The 17,749-nt window shown below is 40.9% G+C and overlaps 1 protein-coding gene across 13 annotated transcripts in view; it reads left to right on the top strand.

Annotated features, from left to right (window-relative positions):
- The window catches only part of rpl38 (ribosomal protein L38), a 374,880-nt gene that overhangs the window by 319,775 nt on the left and 37,356 nt on the right, over positions 1-17,749 (top strand). Inside the window, exon 1 of one of the 13 annotated variants that reach the window (XM_071462793.1) lies at positions 10,480-10,489. The exons of the other annotated variants lie outside the window; for them this stretch is intronic. The gene's annotated coding sequence lies outside the window, so the exon portion shown is untranslated. Of the gene's footprint in view, positions 1-10,479; positions 10,490-17,749 lie in introns of those variants that run through there. 13 annotated transcript variants of the gene reach the window in all.

Genomic DNA, 17,749 nt, shown 5'->3' with positions numbered 1-17,749 from the left:
CACTCGCTAGCCAAAGCACCGCCTCTGATGCAGACACTGTGACATGTGCAGAAAGTCTCACAGAGCTGCTGCACATGTGCCATCCCACCCCGCTGGACTCAGCTGCTCTTCACCTTTTCCAGCAGGCCTGACCCATATTGTCCCCCACAGCTTTCGTGTTATCCCCGGGGCTCCTGCATGAATCCTCCAGAGAACTAGTGAAAACGAAAGCCCAGAGTGTTAATTAATAGAATCTCTCACGTGTCTCATGAGTTGGCAAAACCCATAATCCTCTGCTGGGCTGCAAGAAAAGATGGGAGAGTATAACTCAGCCTCCCTCATCAACCCCTCCTCCCATGCTTGATGCAGGGCCATGCTTTGAATATCATCTATAAAGCATGTTAACTGAAGACATCACTCTTCTTGTTTGTTCATTCCTGTGCTCATGCGCAGATTGCCACCCCCCTCCTTCCTCCCCTTCTCTCTGTCCCACATTTGCTCCTCTGTCATCATGTCGAGTCTGCATGCTCTCTTTACTGTCGACATCCAATTCTTTACGCGTCGTCTCTGGAGTTGTCCAGGCTCCACAGGTGGCAGGCTATGCTCCATCTTAATGAGCAGCACTGTCGACTTTCTGAAAGGGTGAGGTATGATTTAATAAGCCCTTACAATCTCTCTTTTCACCATAAAAAGTCCCTAGCTGATCCATTTTACATGTGTTCATACCTTGGTCCTGTGTAACCACTATTATTTATGTAGGCAAGATCATAAAGCTGCAGAGTGGGGTTGAAACAGCAGCTATATTATATTATAGCACTTGCTGTTTATTTAGTAGTTTTTAACACCTTTTTTCAACAATATGATAGATGATATTTACAGTTGCTATATATATGCCTCATATTGTAAATAAATAAGCGCTGTATATTAAGTGTGATAAATATTTAGAGGTGTATGTAGCTGTCCAAGAATCAGTATACGGATTGCTGACCTTTATTTCATCAATGTACAAGAAGCCATTTATGTCTTAGCTTTAACTCCAATCATCTGAGTGGCTTTTGCCAGCACAAAGCCCCATTTACCCCTCTAGCCAATTCTGTGTAAGCATTCAAAATCAATTAATCAGAGTAATGGAATTGTTTTGTTCCTCTGTTTAACTCTTCCCTCCTAAAGGTCAGTGCTGCCTCAGGGACTGTAGACAGTGTGTTATATAGTCAAAACTGTACAGCCAACTTCCTTCTCCTCTGACCACAGATAAAAACTCCAGCAGTAGCCATACAGTGTTTTATATGCTTTTTTCTTTGTGTCCACCACAGGAGTGCATTCACAGAAAGGTCCACAGAGTTCTGTCCAGATGGGGATTTGATAGCACACTAGCCTTCAGCAGGACTTGCAGAACAATAGTTAACCGAGTGAATAGAAGTCCACAGGCACAGAGCATGTGAGCTGCAAAGAAAAGATGTAAAGAGCAGGAGATAGGAAGGACACTGAAAGTACTCAATGCCTGAGCAAAGAGGGATTAGCCAAACATAACACACAGCAGGCTTCATTTTTATTCATCATCAGGCTTATAGTTTAAGGTACAGAAGGTAGTGTTGCCAGAGTCTTTAAACAGGAGGTTTACATTACACAGCCACTGCAAATGATTCTTCCAGCCTCTTTAATCTAGTGATCTGCTTTGGCAAACTTATTTGGCGCTTCTGTGTGTTCTTTTCATTGCGGTCAGAGCTATCCAAACACAAATGTTTACTGAGGCTGAAGACATCCATGTGGCACATGCCTTTTCTGTTTCAGAATGTTTAAACTGTGTGCATGAAATGTGTGAAAGTTCAGTGCCTTAATAGCAATAGTGTGTGTGAAGATGTCTTTCTCAGAAAACATGCAGACTGCCAATCAAAAATCAGCTCTGATATTAGTGACAATGTGAAGACTGTAGCGCTGGGAATAAAACTACTTCACCAAACACAGAGGCCTTTTTGGCAGGGAAGCTGTGATTGGCGGGGGGAGTTGGGGGGGCAGGGGGTGGGGGGGGGGTGCAGTGGAAGAAAGAGGGGCAGTGTTAGATTGACTGTCAGCGTGCCATGACAAACTGTACAACTTTGGCCTTGAATTAGGCACAGCAGATTGCCTTTTTGATCAAAGGCCTGTAGTGGCTTTGCAGTCGCTTACATTTAACACTTCTCCACTTTCACTTGACAAATTACATAGTTTGATGCATTTTGCAGTTTCAGATTATGAGTAGAAATCCAATCATACTCCTACAGCTCTAGTCCGAGGCTGTACTTTACTGGCACAGTGGTGCTTTGATGCTAACACCAGCATGCTAACATGCTCACAATGACAATGCTAACATGCTTATAGTTTGCAGGTATAATTTTTTACCATGTTCGCCATCTATGAAGCTGTTAGCATGCTAACATATGCAAATTAGCACTAAATACAGCTGAGGCTGAGGACAGTGTCATTCATTTTACAACCAAAGTATTGAATAATTATTAAAAAAAGACCTAATGGTGACATTAAATGAAAAGTTAAACAAATTTCATGAAAATCCATTCAATACTTGAGACATTTTGCTCAAAGCCACAAATAACCTCATGGTGACAAGTCAGGAGATCACCCAATTCAATTAGCTTCATCCACTGATGGTCTACACAACATTTAACTGCAATCTATATAATACTTTTTCAGTGTGACCCAAAGAGGTCGACCAACCAGCAGATCAACACTGCAATCCCCAGAGCAATGCTGCTATCATCGCTAGTATACACTCATCCTGTGCTCCGGTGTTTTTCATACAGGTAATATGACTCCTGGTACTCCTTACAATTTAAAAGATATTTTCATGCACTGGTATTCTGCACAAATTCAAATAACAAAAAAGCTGATCTGTGTGCAGAAAGCCTTCAGGCTGTCGCAGTTTGTCTGTTTCATTCTCCCTCTCGGACTGACTCCTGATGAACTCTGATGCTGAATTGATTACAGCAGCTAATTGTTGGCCGTCCATCTGCTCCACCCTCTAAATTGTAAACCCCTCCAAGAAACTGTCTCCTTCTGCACCACATCAACAGCCTTATTCAATTCCCCTGAAGCACATGAAATCAAATAGGGACACAGTTCTGAGCTTTGCTCTTGCTGATTTTTAGTGCAGGACAAATTATGTCTGCTTTTTGAAGAATAATCTGAACCAATCACTCTTTATACTTGGCATGGCAAGAGATGGTTAACGCTGAATGCTGATTCAAAATAGTTGCTTGTTTTGCTTCACTCAACAGTTTTGAACTCATTTGATGTTTTCTGTTTACTGTTACTGACTGCAATTTGCTATTTTTTCCATCTGTTTTACAGTATGTGTCTGGCTGAAGGCTCACTGGGTATAAAAAGATAATAAGGTGGGTGATTTGAGCAATAAACTCAAAGCTGAGATTTTTGTATATCAAACAGCACTCTGTGTTTTTCTGTGCTACCCTGTAGATATTTACAGGTGACCTAACACCCATTATTCTTTGCTCTGAAAAAATGTTTTATCTTTTCACATAGTTAGGTTGCTGGCAATTATCACAGTCTTTTCTTTATGCACTCAGACAAATCTTTCCACAACAGGAAAAAAGTGACTTTCTGTGAGCTTTTCGCTAGGTAATGGCTTCAATTTGTGTTTCCCTCTGTGTAATCCTTTTATTTTTCAGTAATGGGCTTGGCCTTTGGCGGACTGGATCATGCCGAAGCTATGGCTTAGTGAAATGGAAAAGAACAAGAAATAAAAAGAAGATATATGTAGTTCATGGCTAGAGTGGCATGAACCAGATAATCCCAAGTACATGTGATGTACTGAAAAAAGCCAATTTATTTCAAGACTTGCATCAGGTATGTGTCTCTTCATTTACATTTCTGGTCAGCTTTTGTGCTTCCTATGCCAGGTGGTCATGTGGGCTCTACCTGCTGTTTTGTGACATATGGTGACAGCCACCCACACTCAACCACTTCAGCTGTGGACATCGTAACACAGAGAGGAAACAACTTATAGATAGTATAGTACAGTGCGTCCCAACCTTTCCCAACTCGTTGCCACTTGAAAATCTCAAAAATGTGGATGCATAACAATACAGAGATCAAATGATGGGTTCTCAGAGCACTTTTTTATTTCAAAGATAACAATTGAACTTTCAGGATTGAACTTTGTTGATTCACCATCTGTCTCTTGACGCACTTTCCTTTTCATGCTTCCCGTTGCGAACCAGCTTTCTGTCTGATACTCCAGGGATGTAATCAATTAGTGTGTAATCAGACTGAGATAGCAAACAAGTGTACACTGTGGTCAAGCAGCAAAGTGATGTTTTATGTCGACAACATAACAGTTGTCATTGGTCTTACACACTGATAGGCCTTAATACGAAGGAAAAAACACAATTAAAGGAACTATTTTGCAAATGATTTGTTGGCTAGCCCACTTGCAATATCTTCGTGGCCCTCTGGTGGGCCACGGGCCACAGGTTGGTATCCACTGATATAGTATATCCATCATTATTTTGTGACTAGAGAAATGGAGATCTCACAGAACACGCCTGAACATGTCTGTGCTCCCAGAGTGGAGGTGCCAATAAAGAAGACAGAACGTGTCGCTCCGGCTACACCATATTCTCAAAGTAGCACATTTTGGTGCTGGCTCATGATGAGGCATGTGTAAGTGTGAAGTGGATGATGTCACTTCACTGCTTGATTTCTCAATATTTATGTATTTAAACATAAGTGTCTCAGCTGGGCTGCACAGTGGACGTCACTCACTGGAGACAAAACACAGGCTTATTTGTCTCCAACACTAGTTTCAATATGTATCTAGTGTTAGTGTTATAGTGGTAGCATAAAATTATTGACCAAATTACTTATTGTAAACATCCATCACAGTTCATAGACCTACTTCCAAGTTTAACTTGGTGCTTGAGCAGCAGTTGTTAGGTTTACCTTACACTTTGTTGTGTAAGTGGTTTAGATGATGTGGCCGAGCTGCTGTGTACAACCTTGACTTCTAATATCTGAGTTGTTTTTTGTCTTGCGCATTATTTTTGTGAATAAAATTTTATCCTAATCAAGACAAATGTTCACCAAAATTACAGAAATAAGACCGAAGTTGTAATAAACAAGAATTATCCTTTAAAACGCTAGATTTTAAATCCCAAAGAGAGATACTATCATGCAAATAGTCCTTTAAATGAAAAAGTAAGTAAAAACTTATCATCATACTGAGGTGTAAAGTAAAGAGCCAAAGGAGGGAACTGTAAGGATGTCTGAGCCTAAGTCAGTGGCTAATCTTGTTAGCACAGTAGGCCACAGTACAGTATGTGAGAACAGGATGTGGGCAAGACTGTCTCAATGAGACTAGAGCCTGTGTCATCTGTAACTCCACGCAACAGTAACAGTCAGCCATAGAGTAGTCCCCGCACTTGCACACTCCCTGGGGCGAGAACTCCTTAGAGAGAGAAAATTGGGAGGATAGCTATGACTGAGCCGCATAGCGCCAGCTCCACCTCAAACAGCCCATTCCAAACTCAATTACCACAGATCTGCACCCCTGCCGCCAGCTCTGGCAATCCCAGGAAACTCTGGAATGGTTGGCCAAAAAAGAGAGCTTTATCTTTGGCTGCTTGAGTAGCAGAACACCTAAGGCTTTGAGTCTGTTGAGCACTGGGACTGAGACTGCAAATGAGGTCTGTCACATCAGCATTTGCAGCTTTTCATAGCTCTAAAATGTCATAAATCCTTGGAGAATAGAGAAAACGCAATTTTTGATGTGAAAGGGAGATGCAGTGTGAGGATGGAAACATGAGCCCAGCAGGATGGAGCAGAATCCTGACATTTTCTCATCATGCTGGAACAGGAATGAGCAAAGGAGTGTTGTGAAAAATGCTAACATTTACTTGTTTCTATGATGCTGAGGAGGAAAACATTCAGCGCTATCAGGCTCAGACACATGAAGATGCTGGACTAATTTAGACATTTATGCCAGAGGAGAGACGCCCTCACCACCTCGCAGAATGTCTCTGTGATGGAGTGGCATATTATTTAACTACAGTTCTTTGTGTTCAGCTGATTGAAAGCTGCTCATTAGGTTTCCTTTTGAGCCAGTGTCTTTGTGTCAACATTTCCATCATTAATATAGTCAACAAGTGTTTGGGCATGGCAGGGGGTGTCTTGTCTCCCATGAAAGTTGGAACATTACGATGCCAGCCAGAGCTCTGTTTAATTACCTTCTCTCTTTCTGCCCCATTGATTTACATTGTGAGCCCTTTAATTATACAATTCATCACCTTTTAAACATGAAAAACGGTGTAAAACGCATGCTAATTAAACCTTGTCGAAAGGTTTTCTACAAGGACCCTGTAAATCAAGCAAATGGACTGTTTGGACTCAATGTATGTATGAATGTTTGTTGTTCAGCTGATTTTCTTTTTTTTTCTTTTCTTCATGCCTTCCCATCAATTCTACTTAATCCACAACATCAAGCTGATGGAGGTCCAATGTCTTTGGAAGCAGGTGCAGTGAATTAATTTTAATGCCTTTGCTTGCTACGGCTTTTGTGTGTTTTGCTTTTGTTCTGTGTCATAATGAGGAGAAGCTAATAGGGAGAACACAACTCACTCTCATCCAGCATCAACGGAGAAGGAGAATTGATGACTGGAAAAGTTCTCCGATAATAAAAGTTAATGGATTCACACACCCTTTGTTTTTTTGCCGTGGCTGTTTGTGTGGAAGGTGTGTGTTTGTGTACTCAATCATACAAACTTAGCATTTCTTTTGCTCTCTGCCTTTGTCATGCTCTATCATGGATAAGGCTGCTAATATTTCAATTTTTTGTAAATGGGTGATGTTGCCATATATGTCACCTATAAGAATATATATTATTATCACATATATTCATCCTCTGGATATATGAAGATATAACATATATGAAATACGCATGCTGAATATTTGTCAAAAAATTATCAGAGTATTTTTACATCAAAATCTCTGGGTGATGACTCACTCTACACTTACGTGTTCGATAATTTTGCGTCCAAAGAAAATTACCCTCAAATTTTTATGTCCCATTGGGATTCATCAGCTCCATCACAGGGATGAGCCTGTGTCTCCCCATCACCAGCGGCACTGCCGGCTTCAGTTGTCAGCCAGGTCCTGGCTCGAACATATATGACATCACCCCAGAAACAACTTCATCATGGTCGTCTTCTTCCTCATCCTTCATCCCTGTCTGATTCTTCTGTAAAACCTGCAGGCAAAGGTGAAGGAGCTAAACGCCATTGAGTATCCCTCCCTTTTAACCGGATAAACACAGCAGTGGAATCAAATAGCACTCTGACATCTGTTTCATGGGGACTTAAAACAACTTTTTTTGAGAGAGTGAGAGAGAGGGCACTACAAGAGGACTGAGCCCCTTTGACACCAGTCCTCATTAATATAGATCTTATGCAGCAGTCCGCAGAGGCCCTGATGAAACGCTGTCTCTGTGAGAAACGTTCTGTCTCTCAAATCCATTCACTGGGACAAAGATGATTCCCCTGTGGGAAATGATGGCTCTTTCTCCTTCCCAAACCCCTCACACAGTCAACATGCTGTCGCCAGTGTGGCACAGAGAAATGAAACAGTCCAGGAAACGACAAACAGCGCAAAACTCATAACAACAGCAACGTGCCATTTTGTTAAAGCGCCTCAGCATGGAGGCTGCAGCACAAAGGGTAGCTGTCTTCTTTCTTCAGTCTGAGCGGGAGCAGCTCTGAGTTCTGACATTGAGAAGCAGAGGTCAGTAGTTCAGCTGTGAGCATGTCCCAAAATGAAATCGCCATCTCTATAAGTCTTTCTTTCCATTATGACAACGTAAGTTATACTTTGAATGTATGAGGTCTTGCTGAATATATAGTGTAATGTAGGTGAGAGGTCTAAGCTCAGTGATGTGCCACTGTATGGAGAATGTCAATGAAGTAACATAACCATTTCACAAGGACATGTACACGCACTAACCAGGCTACTGCAGTGTCATTTTGAAGTCTTTAGCTTCAGCTCAGGAAAACAGGGGCCGACGGTGCTTTAGCATAACCTTGCCTGGCGTATTATAATAATTTCAGAAAATTCTCCTGTATTGTTATGTTGTGCAGCTCATATCCAAAGGCGAGTCATCAGTGAATTAATTTGACTAACTGGCGAAATATTTGTTGTCGGCGGAGAACTGGGGGCTTTTTAAATGTCACCTTCTCTATATTCTGGGGATGCTGAGGCTTTTTAAATGGCACTGCATTAATGATCTGCGATTAAATGCTCAATATCAAATGGAGGCTGTTGCAATTACAGTTGGCTCAGTTTTGCTGTTGTGTGGCCTTCACTTTCCCTTCATGAAAAGTAAATTATAAAGACTCTCGTCGCTGTGGCGCATGTTGGTAGCTGTGAAAATTCTCCCAAGACGATATGTGCCATTTCCAATGAACTCCTCGCTGGAACAAAGACTTCTTTTGTGTCTTTCCACTCCTGATCCAACATCAATGACCAAATTGAAATCCTCTCCTCTGTAGTGACCTGCAAATATCTGGGGACATGAGATAGGAGCTCTCACTGCCTTGAACAATGCCACAGAGTTAGGCTCTGATTCATGCTGAAAACGGATTAATTTCTCCACAAATTAACTGCTAATTCTTCTCTTATCTTTGCCCCAGACTCTCATTGAGCGGGTCGCCTTTCTCCCCTCCGCTCTCTGTTTCTCTCTTGCTCATGGCACTGACTTTGTGTGACTGGGCTTGGGTGTGAGCTGCGACTGGTACTATCCTTTGGTAGTGTTTCCCATGAGTCTGTTCTATGGAGCTCAGAGACATGTCCCATATGTCCTCATTTCCCTTTCTGAAAGATGTCTGCGAGCTAATTTGCCCCCTGAGCTGCTTAAGTATTTAATGACAGTGACCAATTCAATTAGATGTGTGAAGTGCATGCTCATACACCCACAAATGGGTACCATAAAATATAAAAATAGAACTCTATACACAGTGACATCAGATAATTCACTACTTGGTGAGAAATGTGAGAGAGTGACCTTTGTTTTGCAAAGATGACTGCATTGTTCTTTCGGTGATGCAGGGTGGCATTTCTTCTTCTTCTGTTTATATCACAGCAGAGAAGGAAGACAGCCGCAAATCAATGCCCAGCAAGCAGAAAGAAGGAGCAGTGGCGACTATCTAGCACTACAGTTTATACTCACTGCTACACCTCTGTGCCCTGTTTGATACTGGACCTTTAGGCTATCAACAGCCTCTGGCGAAGAAGCCTCTGTAACAGGGGGATACAGTGAATAGCTCGGCCTAGATAACGCAACACCATCAGATTAGCAGCACCTAGCTCATAGACAGGACCACGCCGCCATGTCTGCCATTTAGCGAACTTTAGAAAGGACACCAAGAAAGGACATGAATTCATTCAAACACACCTCATCATTTATTCATGAAAAGTGAGCAGGGAATTCAAAGCTTTCCTTCTTTTCTTTAAGGCGGCCTTATAGAGAATAATATATCTCTCACAGGGCGATCGTGGTTTATCTACCTACTGCTTCTCATTTTGACATCCCTAATGGGCCAGCATGTGCTCACAGAAACGTAGGCATGCATGTGCTCATGTGCAACAGCGTTATGTGCACACATGTGCACACATGCAGGTAAGTGGTTATAGCACATATGCAAGGCCAAACATGCACTGGTATCCACTCACACACACTCATACAAACTCAGAGTTAATGGGCTCATTATGTTCAGCAAGAGTTAAGGTTTCCAAGCTCTATCTACCGAAGGTCTGAGGAAAATCTCTGCCTGTCTCATGAGGGTTATGACTCCCATTGGGACACTGGTGTTTCCATAAATACTGCGACACGATTCAACTGAAATGTCCTTTGAAGTCAAAAGTGACTCATGCTGAGATTGACAGTGGCATTTAACTTCACTTGGCAGCTCCTTACCCTTTCATACCTTGATTAATAAGCCAAACTTATTATTCGCTCAAACTCCCCTTAATATTGAGATAATGTGTCACATCGGGTTTTTTTAGGAGTCATTTTTCATAATCGTTGAGATAACCCTCCTTGAAAGGGTTGGCTGGGTGCACGGGGAGCGAGGGTCAGCGAGGTAGCAGCCAGGGACAGCTGTAGCACTCTATAAATGAGTATGCTAATGCTGAGTGACATTTCCTTAAACAGGGGAGAGAGAGAAAATGCTTGCTCCCAATTATCCTAAACGTCAGAGTGAAATAAGAGTCCATATCCATCAGGGAATAATTCAACAAATATAGTAAAGGATTTCAGTAAAATACTAAGAAAGACAATGTTTTAATTTAATGGTAATGCGATTAAATGGAAACCTCTATTATCCAGCTTTTCATTCTAAAAAAAAAAAAAAAGTAAGAGTAGCTTTTATTTGTCCCCAGTACATCAATCCTTCCACAGACCTAAGATATGCGGAGGTCAGTTCACAGGCATTAAGCTCTTGTGTCTTGAATCTGTGTGATGTTTTCAAACTCTGAAGGCCAACACTTTCCAGTTGAGTCAAAATTCACTGAAACTATCACAAAACCATGCTTCCACTTGGAGAATGCTGTTTATATTTGCGTACAGACCTCAGTCAGAACTGCATAAGAATGAGGTCAGAACTTTGCAATGACAGGAGAGTTATGTACTGATGGAGCCCTGTGTGGTTCGTGTGGGTGAAGAAGAAAATGATTCATTATTGCAAAGTTTGTTTCAAGGTGAATACGAGAGTGATGTGAACTTCCATCAGCATGAGTACTTGTCACAGAAGCGGAGATTAATTACAACGCTTTTGGAGGTTTTGAAAGAGTATAAAATTGTCGATATGTTGCTCTATTTAAAATGAAAGGCCATGTGAAGTTTATCTTTTTTTTTATTTGTTTTTGTTCAGCATTATAGCTTTATAAACTTTAAACATTCTCAATTGTTATTGGCTTTTGAGAGAATGAAGGTAACCAAGTTTCTTCCTTGACATTTAGGCAACCTTCTTTCAAAATGACATAGTGCTGTTCTTCTTCTAAACTACTATAATATGTGCTGCTCTTACAGTGCATTTGGAAAGGGTTCAGACCCCTTTTTTGTTATGTTGCAGTATTATGCTAAAATAAAAACAAACAAACAAACAAAAAAACACTCAGTACACCATAATGACAAAGTGAAAACCTCTCTGCTCCACAGTACAAAGTGGCCTCATGTTTACAGGCCAACCGTGTCTCAAATACAAAACAAATACGTTTACAAGGCCCTTCTCCCCCGACCTGAGCTGATCACTGCAGCGCTCCACTACTTGACATGATGCTTAGAATTTGTTGTCCTGGAATTTTCTGAGAAAAACATAAAAGTAACAGCACAAAAACTTTTTGTCGGTATTATTTGGAGTTCAATCAAAAGTGCATTGTGGATCTAAGACCTCTGGGCATTGTAATTTCTCTAGTATAGTTATTTTGAATGGAAATGCTTTGCAAGCTTGGATATGTTAACTTCCCCAGCATTGCTGAAGGACAGCTTCATGTGAGTTCCTTCAGTTCCTTCATCTCAATGAAGGAGCTTTTCACATGAAGTGGTGCTGAAATGATGACTAGAAAGGAAGCAGCTAAATGTTTTTCTTTCACTGTGAGACTATCTCAATGCACACTTGAGCTTCAACCATCAGTTGAAATATACCTTTATTGCACACAGAGCAAGTTAATGCTACACTAATAAACTTTTTTATATTAGCAATCAATCAAATGACTGTGTAATATGAAGAGGGTTACTTTTGGAACCCACAAGGAATTAGTACCCAGCTCTGCAGTCCCCCTCAGCTCTGCAGAACTTTTTAGTGTATTTTGCGTTGTTTTTTTTTAGGCCCACAATTGTGCTGCTGATGTGGAAAATCACAATTTGCCAGAATCCAAGGTCAGAGATACAGTTAACTATGATAGGAGGCTGAGAATAACAGAAAATATTCACACTTGAGAGTATGAAATCAGCGACTTTCAGACATATTTACTTCAAAAATGACATAAATCATAAATTGCTTAACAAAATAAATGCTAATTAATGTTCTGTTGATCAATTAATTGGTTCCTTTTCTCATAATTTCTGCTCCATTCATGTCCTACAGCAACCGGCAGCTGTTATGTATGCTCCACTTCTTGCACCAAACGACAGACAGGGCATGATGGTGACTTACTAGTGATTCGTAGTGTAACAACTCTAGAGTTTGACATATTTCTCAGGGGTTGGTAGAGACCAAAGAAGAGCTAAAAGTGAGCAAATATGAGACTTAGACACAACTGACAACACGCTGCTGAATGTGTGAATAGGAAATGTTCATCATACCAACTTGACAAAAACCAATTGCTGCAGCTTTAAAATTATAATAATATATTATTTAAATAATATATAAATAATATAATAATATAATGATAATAATTAAAGCATAATTGATAAATAAATTATTATGTCAGTGGCTGTTGTTATTAATATTGCATCAGATCTTTAAACCTAACCACAGACGGGACTCTGGTGTCACAGTCCTGCACTTTCTACACCTGCCATCCACCCCAACCACCATCCTGGGGTGTTCACAGTTGTTTATAAATGTGGTGTTCATTCATTCAAAAAAAAATATGTCACCTCTGAACATAATCCAGCCAGCAAATATGTTTCTTACTAAATGTATTTGTTGTTGCAGTTCAACTGTATAGACATGTTATTCCTAGGAGACAGGGTTGGTCTGTAAACATGAGGCCACTTTGTACTGTGGAGCAAGGAGTTGTTTTTTTGTCCTTGACCCAGTGATTAAAAAGCTCCTCATATGTTATTTCAATTGGACTGCAGCCTATTCCTCTGGCTGACAGAAAGCTGTGCATATTCCATATCAGGAAAGTTATTAATCCTCGTGTCACGCTTTTAGATTAGGGTCAACAGAATTGATTTCTTCTGTGCAGGGTAGCAAGAGAAACAGGACACAGAGAAAGCAGGAGACCAGGAGAAAAGATGAAAGTGCACCAACAGCTATAATTTCTCTTAGTCACACATCCAGGAAATTCATTCATATACATACAGCATGTTCATACACATGCATTTATTCATATAGTATATGAATATATGCAATAAGGTCATCACTCACGACATGAAAACAATTATTGGCTCTTTTACTGTTCTGCTCCACATGGAATCAATCTACAGATTTCTGTGAAAGACACACTGTTTGAAACAGAAGGAGAAATCAGCTGGGGCTCAAATTTCTCCTGCTATTTCAAACACGAATTCTTTGTCCTCTGGATGAAAGTGAATTAGATCTGATTGCATTTTCCTCTGCCTTTGTCCCTAATTCATGGAAAGTGTCTCACCTGCGGAGACACAAGTAATTTCCATAAGATCACAGTGAGGAGCGACTTGGCATGGGGGTTTGGACGTCATCACTCTGCAACTACTTCCTGATGGAAAAGGTGGAGATCTCATTTTACAGTGAAGGAAAGCTTTAGGGAAAAGATTGATCACTCACAGAAGCTCTTTGCAGACCATGCTTCCGGCACCACAAGCTACTACAACAACACTTTCATTGTGGTTCATTTTAAATGCTAAGGAATTAAGTGAGTATATCTTAATTTCTGATTCCCTGTGTTACTGTTAATAGCTTTATCATTGCCCCCATCAAACAGAATCAGACTAAGACTTCTCTTCAAATTAAAAACAGCGATCTAAGTATCCAATTGGGGCACCAGTGAGTTCGTGGACAACCAGGGATGGCAGTTTCATGGGGATCTAACATGTGGTCCTTTACCTGCAGGGGTGGTTATTGATCACTGCAGACTTTGCACCTGATTAAACAAGACAAGAGGAGTTAGCTCTGGGTTGTGACAGGAAGCTGCAGCCCTACTGACTTTTCTTTTTTGGCTCCCTGTCTTTCCTCTGGTAATGGATTTACCTATTAGATGTGGAGAAGGTCATTACAGGAATTAGCTTCTTTTTTTTTTTTGTCTCTTTTTTTCTCAGACAAAAGCCAGTGGTAAAAAGAGCCTACATGAATTACACCTGTGAGACTCATGAGCCACTCAGTGTAACAGGCACTTGAGTGGCAGCAATGCAGACAGTTGGGAAAACTGAGTGTAATTGTTTCGAAAATGTAACTGTGAGAGCAGCAGTAATTGAAGGGTCTTTTTGGGTTGTTTTTTTTTGAAAGGTTGCTGATTCTCTCCGTGTCTGTCTCTGTCTCTCTTTTGTCATCATGACATTGCAAACCAAATGAAAAAGGACATGAAAATGAAAACTGTGAAGCCATTAGGCTGCACCTCTCAGTGGGACAGTTATATTATTTGGACTCAAGCAGTATCAGCATATGAAAAATATATTACATTTGCCTTTATTGAATTCAAGGCAGCTGAGCTCTGTTTTGTCAAAATTCTCCCTTGGTGAATGATTCAGTTAGAGTGCACACTGGCTTGCTGGCTGGCTGCCTGGCTATCAGGGTGCAGTATTATTCAGGTATGTAAAAAAGCTCTGTGGAGCTCTCAGGCTGAAATTCGTTTTTGAGGAGATTTTTTTTCTGCATGTGCTCAACACTGTACCTTTGATGGAGCAGGAGAAGAAGGGGGATATCTAGAGCAGAGTGGGACGGGGGCAGCAGAGGGGCTTTAGGGAAAGACAAATGGGAATGAGGAATGGACCATCGAGCCCTGAGCTCAGCTAATGGATCATGTGCCTTCCCCTGGAGTGGTCGACCTCGCCTTTTACTGACCGTGGTGCCGCTGCACTGTAATTACCTGTGGTGATGGGACAGCTATTGCGAGGAGGGCCAGCAAAAGAGCAGATAGAGAGGAAGTGAGTAAAGACTGACAGGATAGAGGGCCACTTGTCAAGCTGTTTTCACCCGCGGGAGGATTTTCCACTGAGTTCCTAAAAAGGTCTGATTCATTTAATATGGGTTTACCACCTTTTAAACTATTAATATGAAAAGGGGCAGAGACACCACCACTCTAACCTCTTCAGCATTTTGTAATCTGTCATGACGATACAACCTGACCCAGTTCACTCCTCCACAATGTGTACTTCTCTACTAAGGCCTGGTCAACATAGAAAGGGCTACAGCAACATTTATCTGCATCCCTTTGCTGAATATTTGGTTGCAGCAGCTGGGTGATGTAGTGGCAGTGCTGGCAGGGCTAGTTGGTGACCTGCTGTAGCTAATGGTGGCTGGGCTCGTCACTCACTTTTTTTTCATCATTGTAAACAAGCTTGCCAATGTTCACTTAGCAAACTCGTTATTTTAGCTCAGTCTCTAATCAAAAGATGAACCTTTACCATTGACTCCTGTTACATGTGATAGCTTCCTCTGTTTTGGAATCTCTTTGCACCCTCAAAGGTTAGAGCTGCTGACACGCCTTGCTATAGGTCAGCCGTGAGAATTGGTGGGTCAAAATTCAAATTTATTTATTAATGCTCTATTTAAGAATAGAGCAATTTCATGAGTCATTTGTCTGTGTACTGAAGAGAGAAAGAAGTTTTGCTCATAATTTTTCAGTTTTCTTTTTTTTTTTTTTATGCGGCAGTGAATTAGGTGTTTAATTTTTCTCTAGGAAATCTTAGGGGGATGATATTTTGACCCAGCAGCCTTCATGCTTTTCAATGACCTCTGCAGCTCGAACACAGTTTATCTTTGGGGCACACAACAACTCTTTCTCAGCCTTTGTTCCAAAGTGCCTCCCTGCAGCAAGCTGTAACTCAGTGCCGAAAGTGAACAGTACTCCAGAATTTCTTTTCAAAAATAGACTGACATCACAATAGCCATCGATAACCTTGCCTGACATGTTTCAGTTCTTCTATGAAAAAAAAATGAAAATGAGCAAAGCAAAGAAAGAGCAAGGAAGAATAAAAATCAGACTGCTCAGACTCACACTTCCTCCAACACTTTCTTTCTGCTCCTCTAATGAAGGCGAAGTGAGACGGCTCCTTGGTATTCACTGAGAAAGGAGAACGCTGGGACAGGCAGGCTCGCGGCAGGCTCAGGGCTAGTGCAATTAAACGGCTGTCTTGTTGGATTATTGTGAAGGTTGCCTGGGTAAAATTAATAGCAGCCAGTCCTTTTGTGCTCCCTGATCTCTCCCACCTCTTCCCACACGGGGTCATGGGTGCCTGAGTGTCCAGAGGAGCGATAGGGGCAGGGCAGAGAGACAGAGAAGTAATGGACCAGTGAACCAGAGGAAGGAGAATGGAGAGACGGAGGCACATGCGTGAGTGGTGAAAAGAAAAGTAAGCCTCCGTGCTCTCTATTTTTCCCTGGGTTCTACTCTGATATATTATTAGCTGCTGAATATACAGCAGCTTTATAAGTAGCATGTTGTTCAGTTGGAAGATGCTTTCACATGCCATGTCTCAAAGGGTACAGTTTGTGGTTAGAGAGCAAAATAACTACATCCTCTGCCTGTTTATGGGTTTGTTTTAATTAGAGTACAAGAACAAGAAGGCTCACGAGTGCTGCAGCTCTTTGTAGCTTTCAGCTTATTGTTTTGATTTGCTGATACATAAATAAGATAAAATCCTAAAACATTAACAAATCCAAACAGGTTGGGTGGGAATAAAGGTTCAACATTGAACTGGCCACACCCAGATACTTCTCCCAGGAGCTGGTTGACCAGATCAGGGACAGGTGTTGAAGATTAGAAGACTTCATTTTGATGCTCATGGTGCAATACAGCAACCAACGCCTCCAAAGCTGCCGAATTTACACAATATATTCTGTTTGCGTAACGTCTACAGAAAAGTAAGAACAGCAATTTGTAATCTTAGAGATTTTGATCTCTGTAAGAGCACGATGAGAATAAATATCAAAACCTTGCCGTCACAACAAGATGATATGAAAAGAGATTCATTTTTACTAGTTAAAAATGAGTTTTCTTTTTACAAAACAAAATACATTCAGAATACATACAGAGAGAGCCAGGCGAGCTGCTTCCTCCTGCCTTCAGTCATTAATGCTAAGCTAGGCTAAACACATTATGACTGAAGGTTCTTGTTTAACGCACAGACATGGACTCAACATCGATCTTCTCATGTCACCCCTGTAAAGAAAACTAATAAGTGTATTTTCCAAAACTTTGAAGTGTTCCTTTAAGAAACATGTCCCACATAATTTGTATTGTATTAGACAATTAACTCACTTATTGTCAGAATGGCCACCTGGCCTCCAAAGTGGCACATCAAATAACTGAGACCCAATAAAAAACAGTTTAAAGACCTATTGTTAGGAGAAACTTGTTTGACCTTTTACACAAAATGAGCTTAATTTGCAGAATAATAATAATAATCTGAAGCAGAAAACATATTCTTATCTACATGTCATTTTCTTTGTGTTAAGAGCAGATTAAATAAGCCTATCTTGATGACATCACAGGTTATTACCTGCATCAGGTTCTATTTTCTACTTAAAATGGCCATAGAAGGGTATTTGACTGTATTCGCCATTATCTCACACGTCTCCTTTGTCATGACTTTTAAAGGTCATGAAAATGAATGTCAGTGCAGCACTGACACATTGCTGCTGCTGTTGTTGTTATTGTATGCAAATTAATATTTTACAGCTGTTGACTCCAGCATAAACTAAACATTGTTCCGGCAGTGGTTCTAATGCAGCGTATCCAGAAGAGTCCAGCAGATTCCAGGTAGTGAGCAAAGCTGAAAGGACAACAAACTTGACATTTATGATTTTGTAGCTGCCACTTAACATGGACACATGTCAATGGA

Source organism: Trachinotus anak, unplaced genomic scaffold, assembly GCF_046630095.1.
Source record: "Trachinotus anak isolate AG129_WGS33_773 ecotype Australia unplaced genomic scaffold, CSIRO_AGI_Tana_v1 ptg000025l, whole genome shotgun sequence".
In the NCBI taxonomy this organism is placed as follows: domain Eukaryota; kingdom Metazoa; phylum Chordata; class Actinopteri; order Carangiformes; family Carangidae; genus Trachinotus; species Trachinotus anak.
The sequence above is the reverse complement of the archived record's forward strand: the minus strand, read 5'-3'. Positions and strand labels throughout refer to the sequence as shown.